At 27.6% G+C, this 19,907-nt stretch overlaps 1 protein-coding gene across 12 annotated transcripts in view; it reads right to left on the bottom strand.

Annotated features, from left to right (window-relative positions):
• The window catches only part of LOC129964285 (bromodomain adjacent to zinc finger domain protein 2B-like), a 114,832-nt gene that overhangs the window by 72,537 nt on the left and 22,388 nt on the right, over positions 1-19,907 (bottom strand). For 2 of the 12 annotated variants that reach the window (XM_056079045.1, XM_056079043.1), the window contains exon 1: positions 6,998-7,055. The exons of the other annotated variants lie outside the window; for them this stretch is intronic. The gene's annotated coding sequence lies outside the window, so the exon portion shown is untranslated. Of the gene's footprint in view, positions 1-6,997; positions 7,056-19,907 lie in introns of those variants that run through there. 12 annotated transcript variants of the gene reach the window in all.

The following is a 19,907-nucleotide window of genomic DNA, read 5'->3' as shown; positions in this document are numbered from 1 at the left end:
AAAGTTCATTTTCTGATTTGATATGGCTAAAAAAATATGAATTTAAAGGAATCCAGTTCACTACAGATTACTGCGAGTGCAGATTAAGAAGTGTATATAATGCGAAATAAAAGTGTAAGTAAAAATCCTATTTCGAAGTTTATGTCCGAAGAAATTAATTTTTTACTTTAATTTTAGCATTAGCAAAAGTCAGAAAAAAGAAACAAATTAATTTAAATTCCATCATAGCAATAAAAACACTGTCAAAGATAATGTATAAAATTAAATTTTTAAAGTTATTAAAATTAAAAGAAAAATCGTACGAAAATGAAACTGCTACCTTTTTTTGTTTGTTTGTTTGAAGACAACGTAAAAATCTTTTTTGCGGAAAAATATTTTCGGAAGATATAACTGAAAAAATACCGAAAACTTGTCTATTTTAAATTATTTATTATATATTTACTAACTTCTGAATTTTGGAAAGTAGACAATAAGTTTCCTATTGTCTTACAGATCACATGTAACAAACTTTATCAAGATCGGATACAAAATGCAGGTTTGTTTTTTAAAAAAACGAACATTCATTGTTATATATAGTTAGGAATGATATCTAAGAATAGTAATAAATATTTAATGGGCAAGACTTACAGATTAAAAAAGAGGAGATACTTTTAACTTGTTTCAAATGAATATGAATTGACTTCATTTAAACAAAAAAACAAAAAAAAAAAAAAATAAGAGACATTTATAATATATATCTATAAATATAGCAGCTTACTATATAGTGACTGTAATTATAGTACTATATAGTAAGAATAAGAAAAACATAAAATAGTCAATTTCCTTATGCCTGTCATTCTCACATTTACACGTCTAAAATTGCAATGAGGAAATGAAAGTATTTTTTTTTATAAGTTACAAAAGAAACAACTTTCAACATTTAGTTTTCTGCAAAACACAAATATTTTGTGACATATGAACTGGTTTTAAAGACTAAAGTATTTTTTTTAAAAAAATGGAACTTATTCGAATGGACAGCCACATTTATGAAATACCATTAAAAAAATATTGTATGGAATTTTAATTTTTTTATCACCAAAACTACACTATCGAAAAAGGTGTTTTAATCCTTTAAGGAACCGTTCAAACAAGAAGAGCAGTGTTTTACATCCGCATACCAATAGAAGTTTATTCAACATTAAAATATTTTTCATCAATCTTTTAACAGCAACTTGCATCTTGTTTCAAGTTTTTTTTTTTTTTTCTTTTTTTTTTTATGCATTATGGCATAATACATAAAAAAAAGTCTGAAATTTTCAAAAGCAAATGACATTTCAATTAAAACCATAAATAGTTTAGTTATAAAAAAAGAACTGCTTAAATGATCAAGTAATATGCTTTGAAATATTACTTACGACCTTAAAATCAGTAAAAATGCTCATCCATATTTAAGCATTATAACATCATCTTTACAGAGTGACATATTATATATAAATTGAGCTATGCAGGGTGAAAAAATAATTTTGAAATGTTTTACCGTCTATCATAGACACAGATCTATCAAATTAGTCATGTGGATATTAGTAAAGTATTATAGTTTTTCAATTATAACTTCGGAGATATTACTCCAAAGAAACTATATTCACATCACTTTAAAGTTTTAAAAAAAATAATAAGCTTTTCAGTAATATCAGTTTTATTTCTGAACAAGTTTTCACAAAGGTTAATAAATTTTACAAAAACATTAAGTATTTTTTTATAATAATCTGTTACATTATTTTAATTCCTGAATTTACATGCAGGTGTACTGATATGATATTAAATACATTTGTGTAACAAGTGTTATCAAAAAATAAGTTCTTAATTATATAGTTAGGAATTTTATTTCTGAGCAATTTGCTCAAAGGTTAATAAATTTTCAAAAATATTTGAATTATATTTAACAGCAACCCATTGCATTATTTTAATTCTTGAATTTACACGCACGTGTATTGTGATGGTAATAAAGGCATTTTTGTAGCAAGTTACAAAAAAAACAAGTTCTTAATTATATAGTTATCATTATATAATAAAGAACAAAATTGAAAAATAAAATAGAAGAATCAAGCCTTAAACACCATGAAAACATGATATTTCGCCTTAATTTTTAAAAAAATATATTATTATTAACTACCCCAATGCAGCGTTTGTAAAATCAAATTGAATCCACATTCGTCTAAAAATTAAATATCTATAAACAAGGAAGTAAATGTACTTACGTCTGCAAAAAGAATAAAACCATTTTAATTAAAAGAAGCTCGTCTCTTTCCTTCTTGCCATTCTTTCTAGCCTAATAATTCTGTAAATTAATGAAATTTTTCATATTGTAGTCCGATCCTTAACTTTTCGATTCGCATAGGGCTAAATTAAAACTTTCTAAAGGTGTTAGCGTTAAGTGATTCCCTTCTTGCAACTTCCCAATTTTTAAACCTAAATTTTTTATTATAGATTTTAATTTAATTTCTATACAAACGATTGTTAAATACCAAATATAATGATAAACTGAACTAATATAACGTTAAATCAGCTAGACAAGTTCAAGACAGTTGGTATCAGCATTTTGCATATAAATTATTTAAATTTAAATTTAAAAAATAAGTAATTTTAAAATGGCGCGCGTGTATGGCTTTTCAATGTAGCCTAAATACCCTCATACAAAAACTGCCAACCTTGTTGAATCAGGTGGCCACTTTAGAAAATAGCAGGACTAAACTGATCTGCAAACAAATTTCGAAACATGAAAAAAAAAAAAAAATTAAGTACTTTTCCGCTTTTGTAAAAAATTTATTGAACCCATTTCATTAAATATAATAATCAATGGGATTGATAAACCTATTTAATCATTATTCATAATGTTAAACCAAGAAATTAAAACTGGACGCAGTAATCTTCACTTCCTCCCCCAAATTTAATTTTGATTCTTTGATTATATAAAAATAACTAGACAGAGTACAAACAGGAAGTACCAAATGCATTTCTGATCTTCAGTTATCGTCAGATCATTAGTTATTATGTAACAGCGGCGTTATGAGGAAATCGAGGATTGTAGAACGCCTAAGTGTACATTTTAGAAACATTCTATCATCTCAAAAAATAGGATGTGGTATACTGAAGAAATGGTGAATATATGAGGGAAGGGGCATAAGTCAAAATAATACATCAGAATTCAGCACAATTTTCGAAGTTCTGCTCACAAATTTCAATAATTTTTAATAATTCATTAACCTTTGAACTTTTAATATTTTTTATAATTACAACCTGAATTTTATTGCTTTTTTTCCTATATACTTCTCTAAAATACGGCAAAAATCGCCACCATGGAAATAAAGAATTCTATAATCATGTCAGAACATCGAAGCGATATCAGGCGATTAAAAAAATATAATTGAACTATTAAAATTCGATTCAGGTTTCTTGTCCGATTTGTTCTATAAATGGAACGGAATAGTCAGTTTGGAAGTATGAAGCTCGATTTGTCACGATGAAATTCTAAACTTTTTTAGGGTCATAGGCATCAAATTCTATAGAAAATCGGAATTAAATTGTTTTTTTTAGTGATTATAGAATTGATTTTCACTCTCACACTTTTTGTAATCCTTGATTGTATGTTACGTATCAAGCAGTGAAGATAAATTAAAAAGAATTTAAATAATCTGTTTATTATTCAAACAGATGCTCATGATTTGTATCAATCTTTTTTATAGTCATTCAAACACATTTATTATCAATTAAATGCAATTTTTTCCATATTTGCTTAACAATTTTCATATACTAATCTCTATTAAATACGACATTCATATGCCCAAATAATAATCAGCATATCTGGGATGATCTTATTTTAATCAAATTCAGATATTCTTCTATTATTTTATTTGCAGATTATGCAGAAGTGTATTAAAAAACAACGTAATAGTTAGCTTTGAATTTATTTTTAACAACTAAATTAATTCTTGAAATGATAGAAAATTAACATACCTTTTTTAAGTATTCCATTTTTAGTTTTTTCCAAATTAACATTTAAAAGAAAACTGAAAGTTTTATCTTTTCAAAATAATGGTACTAGTATCACGAAATTTGAAGAAATCCATTTTAAAGCATGTTATTTATTTATTTATGAAAATTAAAACTATTATTGGTAAAAATAAACATGTAAGCTTTCAATCAAAACTTTTTTCATCACGCCAATTTTCAGCTGCGAATTCTATTTACTGCAAACGATTTTAAATTTCTACCTAACTGATGTGTTGCCACATTTTTTCTGTTTTCTCTGAATTGTTTTTTTTTTTAAATTTAAAATCAAAACTATTTCCAAAATGCATTTAAACTCTTGGTAATTAATTTAAATACTCAAAATACAATTAATTTAAATACTCAAAATAGAGCTAATTTAAATACTCAAAATAGAGTTAATTTAAATACTCAAAATAGAGTTAATTTAAATATTCAAAATAGAGTGAATTATAAAATTAATACAATAAATTCTTGCTGATAATATAACTTCTATAATAATTTTATATCATAATAGCCAACGATCCACACAACTGTAAGCGACACTTAAGTAAACTGAGGTACATATTCGGTCTTAACGAATTCAATCAATGAACCGAGCAGAGTTCAATACTGCACTGTGGTTCTTTTTATATATTATGACCCAAGCAATCGTTTTTATCGAATGTCTCGTTTTCATTACGTCACTCGCGTCGAAATGAGATAATGGCTCTTTTTTGCATTGACGGTTTTTCATTTGGCAAGAACAGCGACCTCGCTTCAATGAGAAAGACACTTGTCTCTACCTTTATTCGACTTCTCGTAATACTTACATCGCAATGTTACAACTACACACACACCTAAACTTAAGGCCAAAGAGCATGAAGCAGACACCCACCCGACCACAATGGACAGCACGAGTTTCCTTGCTCGACGAGGTATTTAAAAATATGCAAGACGGCTGGCAACCTGTCATTTTATCAGAAGCGCTTTACGCTTTGCACCGAAACCTCTTCCTTCTTAAAATGGCGACCATAAGATAACAAATGAAAAGGGAAGAAAAGAGAACCCAATAAACAGGAGCGTCGTGTCTCCTACTATCGATTACAGATTTTTTTTTTATATTTTTTTCCAGTCCCATCCCCTACTCCCTCTTTCCCCTCCCTCCTCTTCCTCTTCGGTACTTTTTATTTTCATTTATTTATTATTTCTCCCTTTTATTTGTTTATTTTTTTATTTCATTTCATTCCTCCTCGACGATGATTCGGAAAAGGCCACAATGGCTGACATCGGCGAGAAATTTTTGTGCTATCGTTTCGGCGTTGTTGTGTAGTCACTGCGGGAGATGCGTCACAAAGGAAACTAGTAGCGTGTGTATCAGTACATCTCATGAAACTTTTTCTGACGATCAAGGTACTACAGTCGGCTGGCTAACTAACCTGAATTGAGAAAGGAATGTACGTCACTACGATAGCAGCTAGATCAAATTTCAAGGCATTGTTAGAAGTTGCAAAATAATTTTAACAAAAACGATTTAAAAAAAAAAATAATCGGGAAAACGAAAATTGATTCCTTTCAATTTCCGATTTCATAATACAAATCTTACATAGAGCATTTCTTCCGCACTTAATTAGATACATAACTTCTAGCAAATTTAAACTGTTACTCAAAACAACCTTAAAGCGGTTTTTAAAAAACAACATGAATTTGATAGAGAAAAATAGATTAGCTTACACTGCACGTTTTCGATGTACTACAGTTCAATTTTTACAAACAACAAATTTATAAAAATATTCGTAAAGCAAATAATAACGATACAATACTTTTGCGTATAACTCAAATTCCCCAACTTATGACTGAAAATACTAATTCTGTATTTAACTTGAATATGATATATCAAGTATATATCCACATACATTTCTGAAAATGAAGCACAATAATCGTTTTAGCTGATTAAGTCAAATGAGATTAAGATTTAAAACATTAAGTTCTGTTGTCTGTTAATAACATCCATTTTATTTTTTTAAAAACCTTCCAATGAAATTGAAATAAAAGGCATATAAAACCAAAAAAACAATATCATCTTTTATAATGTCGTACGTTTCTGCAACTACAAGTTGATTTCAACTCCAATAAAACAGGTGAGAGTTGTTATCTCTAAAATTATCCCCCCCCAAAGCAAAAGAATTTTTTTTTAATTCAGTACACAAACAAGAGAAAATAGAGAAATACTGGAACTAATATGTTTTTTCTTCCATTACATTTATTTATGGGGGGGATTAACATGATGATTAAGACAAAAAAAAAAAAAAAAAAAAAAAAACCCTACCCTGAAAATTATTCGATAAACGTTTGTGGAAAAAAAATTTAAAAATAAGACAAATGTTCATTATTCAGAATAAAACAACATTCAAGAATTTATTATATAACGAAAACACACTCATGAAATTTGAGAAGTTACATTATTTTATATCATCTATTCTCTTATATTTCATTTTTTTATCTAATATGCATCGGTGTTAGAATATAGGAACATAAAACTACAGCTTTAAGAGAAGAGTTTATATTCTCTCTCTTTTTTCTTTCGTTTAAGAATTTTAAAATATCTGAACTACCGTACAAAAATGCACACCTGTTGAAATTCGCATTATTTTTATTTTATAGACAAAAACAATTAAATAATTATAGACAAAAATAAATTTAAAAAATAAGTAAATAGTAGAATGATTAATCTACTATTTACTTATTTTTTTAGAAGCTCTAATTACACACATTTAACGAACGAACACACACACACACACAAACTTCCACATTTTAACTTATAAAACAGTGGTTATTTTTCACCTTCACAACCATTCACAAATTAGCTTCTTCCTCTTTAACTTATTCATTTATATTTTTGAAAGGGAATACACAGGTATATGCAACAAGATAAAGAAAAAAATCGATGTTCATCAGCCGCGCGAAAAAAAAAAAAAAATGATTTTTTTACTTGACACTTGAAACGTAGTGTTGATATAAATCAGTCCATAATTCCATTAGTGCTTAGCTTCCATTCCCTGCAGCAAAATTAAGAACAAAAACAAATAACCAAATAAAAAATACTTAAACAGAATTAAAGTTCAAATCTAAATAGTCAAACACAAACATTTTTCGAAAATTAAATCTCTCAGACTTTCAACGTTCAATACGATTAAATTAAATAAAACAGTAAAATTTATCAAAAAATTTTTAAGTTTCCAATTTCAGCAGAAACCTGAAGAGAAAAGCGTCTCGAATTCAAGGACCAAAAATATCCGAGACATGGCAAACGGCTCAGAAACGATTAAAACGTGGGGAATTTGTGTTCGTTATCGCCCTGAAGGAAAATACCCTCTCCACCCCACCCCCCCAACTGCATTCTTATCATAATCTCATTTCAAGTCGGGAAGCAACAACGAGAAAACGAAGAATTGCTAAGTCAACAGCTATTCTTCTAACATGAGCAATGGCAACATTATCAGAATAACTGAGACGTACAGCACGTACTCTAGGAAAATCCAATTCGAAACAATTAGTCACTATCTGTTGAATGAGTGAATCGATAATTATTTTATGCCAGAGATAATAAACTGTAAAGGTAGGTAGGTACCTCTAATAAGAAAATCAAATTTTCTACACCTCTTAACTTTTAAGTGTTTTTACTTGTCTATATTAAGAATTATGATTAAAAGGGAAGCTAAGCAAGAATTCTGCATTTAGCAACATCTACACGGCTCTTGTTAATATATATATATATATATATTAAGAAATCGATTCATTAATTGATTCATTTTTAAAAAATAATTAACTTTGAATAACTAATAATAATAAAAAAAAAACTTTAAAAAAACAGCAATAGAAGAGATCCATATTTTAGCGTTGAAAAGCAACGAAATATATACCAGATAATCGATTCAATTCATAGGATTTCGAATTACTTTAAAAATAAAGAAACCAAGAATATCTGCACAGCACAATGTACAATAACACGCATTAAATGTAACAAGAAATAGTAAAATGTGAGAAACAGGTAGGTCATGAAATATTTCACAATAGCATGAAACAAAACAGTGCAAATTTTGAAAGATCTGATTTTCTCTGATTCCACAGAAATTGTTAAGGGACGAAAAATGAAAATTTCTTCTTAGCATCTCAGATATTTCCTTCACCAGTACTAACACTCAGTCAATTTCAATAAGTCGTTTCAAAACAATATAGATTTCACTTTTCATTTTTCTGTTTATCAAACATTTTAAATATTATAAAAATTCATCAACTGATTCAGTAATCAAATCACTTTTAAGATTTTAAGAAAGGCATAATTTCATTTTATTACAATACATTTTTTTTAAAAACAATCAATTTTGAAATCAATAAATTTAAATAAAGTTGTGTAGTTTGTAATTTAAAATTACAAACTTATTTCGCATAAGAGGGGAAAAAAAAAAAACTAAAGGGAAAGTTTAAAGTGTGATAACATTGTACAATGTCGAAAATTTGTACTGTTATACAATTTTCGGTAATGCCCAGAAAATGTCGAAAATTTGTACTGTTATACAATTTTCGGTAATGCCCAGAAAATGTCGAAAATTCTATAACATGGCGATTGATAATTGTCAATTCATAGGAAATCTGAAATACTCAGTTAACATCATCAGTTTTCACAGGTTTTAAGGTGCATTTATAAATGCGCAGATGACTTCGCATTAAAGTAGACAAATTATTGTAAGAGAATTTTAACAAAATTAATAAAAATATTTTTTGTAAAATTGTGTATCTATAAAAATCCTCAAATGCAAAATTTATGCTAAAAAACTCACTATCATGAATCTTCGCCCTTTCGAAAAAAATCCTCCTGTAATTATTCTTTTTGAAAATTTCGTGTTTGCACTTTTATATAATGCGTTCGAAACGATATTCTGCAATTTAATTTTAACATCCATTCTGATTAAAAGAATATAAAAATACAGATTCTGATTAAAGAATATAAAAATACCAAACAAATCACTGAATCTTTAAATAGTAAAAAAGAACATTCAATTATTTTAGTATCAGTTGCTAAGATTTTTTTTAAAATAAGACCATCTTAATTATATTCCTCTCTTGAGCGATGCATTAAGATTCGAAAATTCGCTTTCATACCATTTACTTTTTTAAATAATAAAAGAAAAGAAAGCGAGAAAAAGCAGATATCAAAGTTTAGATTTTCTTCTCGGTCAAAACGTACAAACTTGCCGAGACTATTTTTAACATAAAATTTCATGATCCTAGAAATAGATTTAGGTAGGAAAAAAAATAAAAATAAAAATCGCAAATGGAGTATTATTGACTGATACAATGACAATTTTTTTTTTTTTTTTTTTTTTTTTATTTCTTGCAGTTACTTTACCAAATTACATGCATAATCCAAAATAGGCTTTACAGGAAATTTTTGATCGCTAAACGGCAAAGAACAAGATAGCAGTAAGTGAATTCGCGATCCAAAGCTAAAAATTTAATATATTACATATTACATTATATATTATTACTATTTTTCAAAAATTAAACTAAATAAATACAAAAAAATTAGGTATGAATCCTACACAGTTGTTCAAATAACAGAACTCCTGCTTGAAAGAATAAGTGAGACAGCAATTTCAAGTAATGCAATTCTAAGAATAAAAAAATAATAGGAAAGAAAAATAGGGAAAAAAGTATTCAATTAGGGTACATGTTAAACAAAGAATCGATTAATCATTTTATAAACTGAGTACAAATTTATAATTTACAAATAACATAAAAATAAAGCAAAGATAATTAACTGATTTTGAATTACCAATGATTAATAATAATTTCACACTATTGAAGCAATCAACTAATCGAGGAAAAGCGAAACAAAAAAAAATAGTCCTCCTATCTGAAAAAAAAGAAAAGAAAAGAAAAAATTAAAACATATACACATCACAGTTTATAGCACTACATCTGTGAGATTAAAAGCGATAACTTTCAATAAAAATGAATCCACTCAGCATCTGGTATTTTAATGTTCGCAAAATATTGACATCAAAAGAAGAAAACACCACGATACCTTATTTTTAAAAAATTGAACAACGTTTTTTGTGCTATGTCATTCCATAAGTACAATGAAGTTCCTTTTAAAAATAACAAAAATCTGCATCTGTTTATTTGTTTATTTGATATAAAATTTAAATATCCGCTTGTCAATTTTATGCCATTCGTTAGATATTACAGGATCACAAGCACTGAGGAAAAGAACGCACTAGTAAAACAGGAAGTTGTGTTCGGTACGTCTCTTGTAGACATCTACTTTATGACGTATATTTAAACATTTTTCTTATTTGAAAATCCACCACATTATATCCACTTATACTTAATACCCTCATTCGAATAAAAAAAATATACAATATGTCTCTATCGATAATCCAATTTTTGATGATAAATTCTATTTTGTTATTTCAGATTTAACACAGCGGAACAACTTTTTGATATTAAAAGTTCTGTTATTTAAAATGAGATGAAAAGTTCTTTATTTATCTGTTATTATTTCTGATTAAAAGTTCTGTTATTATAAATATTTGTCATTTTTAACAAAACATGTGCTGCTCGAATCAACCCACATCCCCCCCAAAAAAAACCAATATGCAATCAATAATTGCTAATAAAACTGTCCATAAGATGTGATCATTACATTTTATTTCTCGGAAATTAAGCGAGATCAACACTTATCACAGCTAAAATTTAAGAAAAAAAATATGCAAACATTTTTTTTTTACCTTGATAAAAAAAAAAAAAAAGTGTATAATTAAACGCATTGAAGCCACTACTCTTGTGAATGAAACTCAAAAACATGCAATGGAACAAAGAGCTCACTCATTAATTATTTTTAATTGAAATTGTACTTTTTTGACAGATTGCAAGCATTTGTTAAATTAATATTTGATGATAGTAGGAGCACAAAACTAAAATTATGTGGAGGGGGGGGGGAATGCCACAGATAATACAAAAAATAATTAAAATAATAATGCAATTTTAATCTCTTAAAGTCTAATTATTTTTTATTCAATTAACAATTTTTATATCTGAAGACTTCATAAGATATTCCATCAAATTAAAAAATATTAGCCGATATAGTTAAAATAGGGCCATACAATACGCGTAAAAAAAACGAAAAAATACTAGCAAATTAGATTTCTGAAATGTCAGAACACTAATTTTAAAGTGGAAGTATTTTGCAATAATTTACAAACCAATGACATTATCAGAGTCCAAAACTTACCAACTTGGAAGTATAAAATAAATATTTTTAAAAAATAGTAAACGGAACGACTAGAATTTCATTTGCACTTTCTTTTAAGAATTTCTTTGCGTCAGAACAATTTGGGAATGACGCACTGAAAAGTAAAGCATAGAGTTTCAATGAAACCACAAAAGTAAAAGTAACAACAACAACAAATATACTTTTTTTTTTCTCCTCTGCCGCGAAGGTCTGTTCTAATTCATAACCTAAATAGCTCAATTGGACAAAAGACAGGAAACTGGGTATGTCGCAAAAGTAGTTCCTTCATCTAGGGTGTTTTTCTAATGTTCATATTTCGCAATTAAAATCTGAAAATGTTTAATATCTCAGCGGCTTGAAAATTCGGAAAGTAATCCATGTAAATAAGTATTTATTTGGATGTAAAAAAAAAAAAAAATATTCAGGTGTCGAAAAAAATTTTTGTAGATATATAAAAATGCATATTATTATTGCAGAGCTGTCTTAAATAATTGAAAATAAAAGTTAACAGAAGCTTAAGGATTAGATTCCAAAAATGTTACAGAATATTTAGGTATTCGAAAACAAAATAATATAGCACATATTCTTGAAGCAGAAAAAAAACAAAAATTAAGCAATTATAAACGGGGGAGGGGGGGCGGACAAGGAAATCCACTATCATTTGACGGATTCAGATTTAGTGTTTCAAACAGACCAGTGAAATATGAATATCTTAAGGAAAATTGCGCCAATTCCAATTAAATGGCACAACCACATGTGTAGCAATTAAGAGCTTTGCGTTCGACTTTCAGCACGAAAATAAAAATTAGCATATCTCAAACTATAGATTTTAGGATTGGTTCCCGATTGCATGATTCAATCCAATTAGCATTCCATTAAATGAATTTTTAATTTTCAAAAAGTTTTTAAAAACAGAATAATTGCATCTTAAGTGTCATGTAATTGGTTCGACAGATTTCACGAAATAAACATAAAACTGCCGTTTACTTGAAAGATTCCACCGAAGGTATTCATATGCAGATAATATAACAAATGGCACAATTATTCAAATTTAGAATACAACGTGCATGTTGAATTTACAGTTCACAATTATGCTTAATTTTACAGTTTGAATTAAAGATGAAAATTGTAAGAATGCAGATATTAGAACTTCTAAAATCATGAAAATTAACATTTGCTTTTTATATTAAATAGACGACATCAAAATTATTCCTAAAAATTTGTCATATTACATTTCACTAAGACCCTTCAAAGTGATCATCAGCGATTCAATTTCAAAAATATCTCAATTAATATTTTAAAAATTAGTAAATACATTATATGTAATAAATTAATTCGTTTAAAATCGACCATTTTGTGAATTAAGGCTATTTTGGGCCATTTTTCATGATATTTGAATGCTCAGAAAATTAATATTTTGTTTTGAATGACAGAACAATTAAAATTATGCTACATACATGAATAGTAAAAAGCGCCAAAATACAATATTTAAAGAATAAAGTTTTTAAAAAATGCAGAAATAATAATACTTCTTTAAAGTTTCAATATAAAACAATTTGAAAAAATGACTCGTAAAGCAAAAATGTTTGAAATTTAAATTAAAAATTAAAAACAGTAACAAGCAGTACCGCCAATCCAACATTTAATTTATAATTCTACAAAGTAAATTCATTGATATTTTCAATTTTTTTAAAAATTAAAATAAATGTGGAAATTAACTTAATGAATCCATTCTCAAGACACAAAATTGAGATCTTTGAAATTTATTCACAGATTTCCTCTCAAAATATTCCAAAAATTCTGGGCATCACTGCCCTACATATATAAAATAACTAGAATATCAAATTTAAAAAGTGAAGGTTATCGCTCAATAAATTAGTCAACAAAATATTATGCTAAACGAAAAATCTGAATAATTTGTTCAGAATTACATCGTGGGAAACTAATACTTTAGAAATTTTGAAATTCAAAATTATATTTAATATTTTAATGCTTGAAATCGATTTAATTATTAAAAGAAAATAATATAAACGTTCATGGTGAAATCATTATTTAAAATAAGGTATTTAAAAAAAAGAAAAAGGACAGCTTATTATTTTTCTGAAGTTCCAAAAAAAAAAAGAGAGAGAGAGAGAGAGAGAAAATAGACATTTATATCAATTTATTATTTCATTAAAAAAAAATTCCGGACAAATTCAGCAGTGGTATCAATTAATCAAACCTTGAGATGATAAAGTTTCACACATATTTCACATAATGCTGAAAAAATAATCAGATTATAACGAATAACTGAAAAATTATATCCACTGTTTCATAAACAATCTTAGAATTAGATTCTTTTGAATTATGAATAAAGAAGTGGTATTAAAAGAACAACAAAAACTGTTGTCCTATTTATAGTTAGGATGGATTAAAATCCGATTATGTTAAATATTCTAATTCATTAAAATCGTCAATTTATTACATGAATTTTGGAGAAGGTCTTCTGAATACTTTCAATAAAATGTTTTAAAAGTGGCTCTATAAACAGCAGAATAAACAATTTACAGAAACGAATTCATATATTTTTTTTTTACCCCTTTCTTTCTCAAAAATGTAAAAGAAATAGATGGATTTAATTCGCAATGAATTTGAAAAACTTTTATTTCCTCTTTTTCTTTTTTTTTAATAATAATAATAAAAATAAAAAAAACGGTGCATTTTCTTGGTCTATTCAAAGGTTCATTATTTAAAACCTATCTAAGTTTTCGTTTTCATTAAGTCCAATATATTTTTTAAAGGAGAAAACAATTTAACACCACGATAAGTCAGAATTTATCCAATGACTTTCAATAAAGATGTAGTACTTACTCTAAATGCTCTCAAAACGAAACTATTTGCACATTAATTTAATATGGGAAGAGATTGTTTCTTGTTAATGATTACTTCATACAAGATAAATATTTTGAAATAAAATCCTTCAACTGATTATGGCATCAACAGAATAAGTACGAGAATACATCTACAGACGATTTTCAACGAATAATTAAAAATAAAAATCCATCCAATTGCATGAAGCGTATATTAAATATTTTTTAGTATATTACAATCATATAATTTTCACTCCCATTAAGTGCAATATGTTTTTGAAAGGAGAAAACAATTCAATAAGTCAGAATTTATCCAATGACTTTCTATAAAAATGTAATACTCTAAATGCTCTCAAAACAAAACTATTTGCTCATTAATTTAATATGAGAAAAGATTGTTTTTTGTTGATGATTACTCCATACAGATAAATATCTTGACATGAAGTCGTTCAATTGACTATGGCATTAACAGAATAAGTAAGAGAATAACATTTACAGACGATTTTTAACGAATAATTAATGATAAATTACATCAAACTGCATGAAGAACAAATTAAATTTTTTGACACATGACAAAATTGTATAATTTTTGAAGGGAAAGTTATGTTGTCCTAAATAACAATTTTACAATAGATTCATGCATTGATACTCAAAGATAAGAACATCAATTCGTTCCCCCTTTTGTAATGACATTAAAGTGCAGAAATTCTGAAATTTTTTTTATCTTTATTTAAAATAGAATGAAATCATAATGAAAATTCAAGTCAAAAAAGGGTTCAAATGATTCAAATTCTCCATTTTGAACAAGCAAAATATTACGATGGAATGAAAGCTATACATGAACAATCATTTGCATGCTCAAGAAACGAAAGCTCTCTGGAGCTAAATGGCAAACTTTAAAAAAAAAAAATTAAATCGCAGGTTGCAATGGAACAAAAGTAGTTGCTTCCAAGTTGCACTCTATAATTTTCTTTCCGGGTACTACTCATTTTCAAGGGAGGGAGAGAGAGTGACCAGTGAAATTCGGATTCTGAGAAACATTCGAAAGTGGAATGTCTGGACTAAGCATGTAAACAGCTGCAAATGGCAATCATTGGAGTGCGACATGCAGTTGAGGAGATGAGGTCGGTTTACTACAAAAGTAAATTATACAGCAGGTTACAGTTCCACGGAGTAACTTCAAAACACTCTTTCTATTCATATTTATTTATTTTTATGCACATAAGTCCATTATTCATAGAGTCCATCTTAAAAAATATATCGTGTAAAAATTTTTAAAAATTTAAAAAGGAATACATATCATATTTCTTATACCAATTCTTAGTGATAAAAAATCTTCACTATCCTCATCACCACCTCTCCATTCTTATATTAAATAAATTATTTTGGCAAAATAACTAACACTTTTTTCAAGGAACGTAAAATTAGGCTTAACTTAAACAATTTTGAAAAAATCATCCATTCAAAATATAATTTTTCGAAAATGGCTTATTTTTCTTTTTACTCACTTAACTAAAATAAACCGTTTTAATGTTTTTCCCTCCTTTTCTTTTTCTTTTTTTTTTTTCTTTTTTTTTTTTTTTTCCCCAAAAAGCAATTTTAAATCCGAATGTCAAAATAAAACAAATGATTGTTGGTCTGTATCAATAAAACATCTTCAAATATTTTTCAAACCTATTGAATAATATTTAAGAAAAATTGCCCAGTAATACGAGATAATTAGATAAACAATTATTAAAAAGTAAGGCGATGCATGAAGAAAAAACTATTTTGGAATTTAAATTCCTTACGTTTATTAATTTAATTTACATAAATACCTATTGCGAAATCAAATTTCAAGACAAAATTTTGTGATGGATTTGCATAACAGGACAGTAAAAGTAAATACATAAATTTATCGTCACGTATTTCCAAAATAAATATGACATTTTAAAATCATCAGAACTATTGTTGTTGATTCGATTGCAAATGACAAATAATAGTCATTTAATAGTTTTTGATAGTGAATTCGAAATCAATAAAATGACGAAGGTCTTCTAATTGTCTAACTATGCCCAAGTAGCAATATATTTTTATTCTTTTTAATTTTTAGAATCCAATACACCCATTTATCATAATTTGCATCAAATAAATAAAATTTTAAATTGTGATAATTTTTGGAAGGAAAAAAAAAACTGCAATTTCAAAATAATACATCAAAAATTTTTAGAACAGATAGGCTATCGAAGATAAATTTTGAGAGCTAACTCATAATAAATCATACATATAAAAAATATATATAATCAATCAGCAGTGGCGTTATTGTACAATATTATATACAATATTCTCCCCGGGGACCTTCAAGGTCTTATGCTCTTTCGGGTATGACCAAGATTAATATTAAAATTAAAAAGTCAATAAGAAAAATGGGAAGAAAAAAATGTTTCCTTTTCTATATATCAATTACTTTATTACACAGGGAAATTGGAAATTTCTCTCCGATTTTATCAAAAAAATCCAAAGAATGATTGGAAAAACTGAATTATATCATCACGACATCCGAGTTCTTAATAGATGCTAAAAGACAATAAAATGTCAATTTTGAAACTTAAACCATACGTTAAGAAGCACTGAAGGGTTATTTCAAACTGACTGATTTCTTTATATGACATAACATTCAAAAGCAATAGTTTTATGTTCCACACTAAATTCCCTTTCTCACCAACTAATTGATCACTCAAAAAATGCATTATCAAATCTGGGACTACGATGAAATCTACATTTAAAAAATTTAGCAATGATCTCTAAAAATAGGAAGGAAAAGGGAAAGGAGAGATAAAAGAAAGAATGATGTTAATAGAGACACACTGCATACTCCTATCAAGATTACCACTTTCTTGCGTCTTTTGTATAGCATCCATTTACAAGACATTTTCTTGCTTTATGGTATATCAAAAGTATAAGGAAAAGGTAATACTGACATAAAAGCACAAAAAAAGATTTATAATAGCTGGGAATTAAAAAGTACAATAACAGATTCTTTTTAATCCCATTAGGAAATCAAGAGTTAACCCCAGAGACAAGCATAATTTTATTGGAATCCCTTTCTTTACAAGATAGCCTTAATTATTATTAACACAAAATGTGTATCTGAAAATGAGAAAAGGCAGATATCTTCTATTTTGTATTGATTATCAAAAGACTCATTTGAGTTATTAAAATCAAACAATTCGCTCAACATTGCATAGCTTTCACCGTATTAAAACTAATTATAATACTAAATGCTAACTTATATCTTAACCCTTCAATGCATCATGTAGGCTACACATTTTTATTTCCATTTATAAGATTCACATGACTGTTTCAAAGGGCAACAATGAGTGATTGGAAGCCCTTTTTTTAATGCGTTTTGATAACCATTTGCAGAAAATACAAGAGCGGAACTCGAATTAGATTTAAGATGAAAACTTAGAAAAATACTAAGGTGCCTGTTGTACGAATAATTTTCCATTAAAAATACTATCAAAATATTGTATTTCCACTGCAAAAAATATATTGGCAAAAAAGGACTTATTTTTATTGCAGAATTATTATAACGGGATTTATGTCCCTGGGATATTGTCTAATTCATAATGTAACCAATTAGCACATTTCAACTGTTCTGTTAAAATCTCACCAGAAAAAATATTTTTTAAATAATTTTCCTAAATTATATGCAGCTATTCAAAACACATGTATTTTTCTCGTAAAAAAATGAAAAGTCATGCATTCTATGGTAAAGCTCGTTTTATTTTGTTTTTTCTTTGTCTATCTAATCTCCATTTCCAAAATTTAAATGCTGTAGCAAATGTAAAAAAACTAGCCTACATTTCCCAAATTTAAATGCTTTAGTAAAATGTAAAAAACATATTTGTTTATAAATTTGCAATACCTTGCCACTTATTTAAAATGCATAACTCTGATTTCACAGTTAAATTTAAAGCACTTGATTGCTTTAAAACGAATTTAATCAGTAAAAGCCCGTGCGTCATCAACTTGCAACACAACAAGTTATCAAAATGAAACGAATAAAAATAGATCGGAAGTGCGATAGCAGAGAAACTGCACCTCTCATTCGAGCTAACCCAATTCAACCATGACGAGTAACTGAATAGGTACGTGAAAACGTGGCAAGTTGAGTTATAATTAAATGGAATAAAATTCGAATATCACTCAAGAGACTAAATATTTCAAATCCGCATTAGAAACGCCTTATCGGCATGAAAAAAAAACCCAAATCTATCTGCATGTGGCAGAGATGATCCCTGGGGGGTTAACGGATCCCTTCCCCTATTCCTCCAAAGGCAATCGAAATTCAACAATGGCGATGATTCGCCGCTTGGTTAATAGCGTCGGTTGCCGCCATTATAAAGCAGGCTTCCGACAGCCATAAACACATCACGGGACCTCACAGGAACTGTACCAGTGACGCGATGAGACGAGAGAGAGATCGATGCATGTATGATTCGAAAACTTGCAAATAAGCCCTTTTCAAAAACTGGTTCGCAGTGGCCAGCAAGAGGTCATCCGTTGCACGTCTTGACGCAGTCGAGCGAGAAGTGGCCCCCAAAAAAAAGAAATAAATAAAGAGAGAGAAGAGGAATGAAGTTCCGAAATATATTCAAAAATAATCAGAGAAATAAACGGCAAAATAAACCGAGAGAGATTCTGTTTATAAGCATAATAAATAGTATTCTCTTTAAAACATCGGGATGAACAACAGGTTTCGGTTGGATGCGAAGAATTTGCCAGAATATAAAAAGAAAAAAATCGAGAAATAAGTTATTTTTCAGATGTTATTTTACAATTAACATGTAAGGATTAAAACCGAAAGACATACAAATGGGAAATGGAATTTAAATTAACCTGCATTCCATTTTAATCCCCCCTTTTCTTTGTTTAAAATGAAAAGGAAACACGGAGGGTATTAATTACAAAATTAAAGAAGAAACAGAATTTAAATTGTGAAAATCATTAGACTACTCATTTATTTGTATAAAAGTATTGCTCTTCATAAAACTCGAGACATCTGGATAGGATGTCAAATATATATTCGGATATTTTACTTGGTAGATTAGATATCATGGTTTAAAACAAAAAGGTAGTTTTCTCTCATGAATAATAATAAACATTAAAACAAATACATCGATATCGAATAATGAATATGTTTGAGAATTTGCAATATGATAAAATATCGTTTCGAAAATGAGATAATATCTAAAACACTTTACAAAAGGAATAATGAATCCTGGTCTAAAAATTGACATGCTCCATTTAAATTTCCATTTGCAGCAATTCCGTAGAATAATTTAAATTCTTTATTTCCAGCCCGTTATGAGATCAGCCATCAAAAATATTATTATACGCAGCTCAATTTCCCAGATATTAATCACACAAAACATATAATTTTATTTTAGATAGTTTGAAAAGAAAAATCAAACACGTAGAAATGAGTCATAATTCAAGAATACGAATCTTAACACTTATTTTTGTCCTACGGCTGGCTGAATATGAAAATCAATTTCAATAACGCTTTTCTCTTATTAAAAATATTTTAAAGTCATGATAGTTGAAAATTAGTGGTCGTTCTGACATGTTTATTTGGACGGGGTGGGAGGAGAAAATAGAAAAGCAATAAAGTTCAAATATTTATTTACATGTGTTCTATATCAATTATTTGAAATAATCCTATTTCATTTGAAAAAAATATTTCAATACGATACACAGAATACATCTTT

The sequence above is a fragment of the Argiope bruennichi genome, chromosome 3, assembly GCF_947563725.1.
Source record: "Argiope bruennichi chromosome 3, qqArgBrue1.1, whole genome shotgun sequence".
Taxonomy (NCBI): domain Eukaryota; kingdom Metazoa; phylum Arthropoda; class Arachnida; order Araneae; family Araneidae; genus Argiope; species Argiope bruennichi.
Note: the sequence above shows the minus strand (reverse complement) of the source record. Positions and strands in the feature narration are given on the sequence as shown.